The following is a 987-nucleotide window of genomic DNA, read 5'->3' as shown; positions in this document are numbered from 1 at the left end:
GGAAATAGAGAATCCAGTGTTATTTGGTTGTTTGCACGTGCATTTCTGTTTATTGAGAAATTCTTGCAGTGCCTGTACAGCAGCCACTTGGGTCTGGCTGGGCTGATCTGATGGAGGCCTAACACCAGAGGAACACAGCTTTACGCCAAGGGTGGCCAAACATTTGATCACATTCAGTGAGACAGTAAACACCACAATAGCCGTAAGCTACCATCCTCTTACCATACTGTAGATGGAAGGAGTGCTGGTTTTGTTTTTTTCATATCGAAGAATGTGGCATGTCAATACACATCAATCTGAGCTAACCTCTCTTTAGCAAGAAAGAAAATAATGATAAAGTAAAATCATATTTCATTTTCATGGGGTAGCCTTGAAAATGAAATATGATTTTACTTTATCATGACATACTCAGAGCCGGACGTAACGGAGTACATTTACTTGAGTACAGTTTTGAGGGATCTGTACTTTACTCGAGTATAATTTTTGGGGAGTACTCATGACTTTACTCAAGTACATTTGAGAGGCAAATATTGTACTCTTTACTCCACTACATTTCTATCCATAGCCGTGAGTACCCGTTACTTCTTCTAAAAAAAAAGGAAAAAGCAAAAATATCGGAAACCCTCAATTTGTCGTTTCCCTCTCAAACGTGATTGGATTGTGCAGGCGCCACTGATTGGGACAGCCTATCAGCAATCACCTTCAGCTTTCCGCCAAAGTCAACTCCATGATTAGATTTAGATAAGAGATGAAACCATGGATGAAACAATGAATGAAGACGCAACAGGTCCATCCCGGGAATGTGCCAACCTGTGGCCCCACCTTGCCAGACTATTCCACTTTCTGAACAAGTTAATGATAGTTTTTGCTTCAAGTGTTTCAATTACAAAATAGCATTTTGTATTTGAAATACGTATTTTAAATACATGTATAGTACTGCCCATCCCTGGCAACATGGTAAAAAGATGAAAATGACTTGATTTTACT

Source organism: Alosa alosa, chromosome 7 (genome assembly GCF_017589495.1).
Source record: "Alosa alosa isolate M-15738 ecotype Scorff River chromosome 7, AALO_Geno_1.1, whole genome shotgun sequence".
NCBI lineage: Eukaryota > Metazoa > Chordata > Actinopteri > Clupeiformes > Clupeidae > Alosa > Alosa alosa.
The sequence above is the reverse complement of the archived record's forward strand: the minus strand, read 5'-3'. Positions refer to the sequence as shown.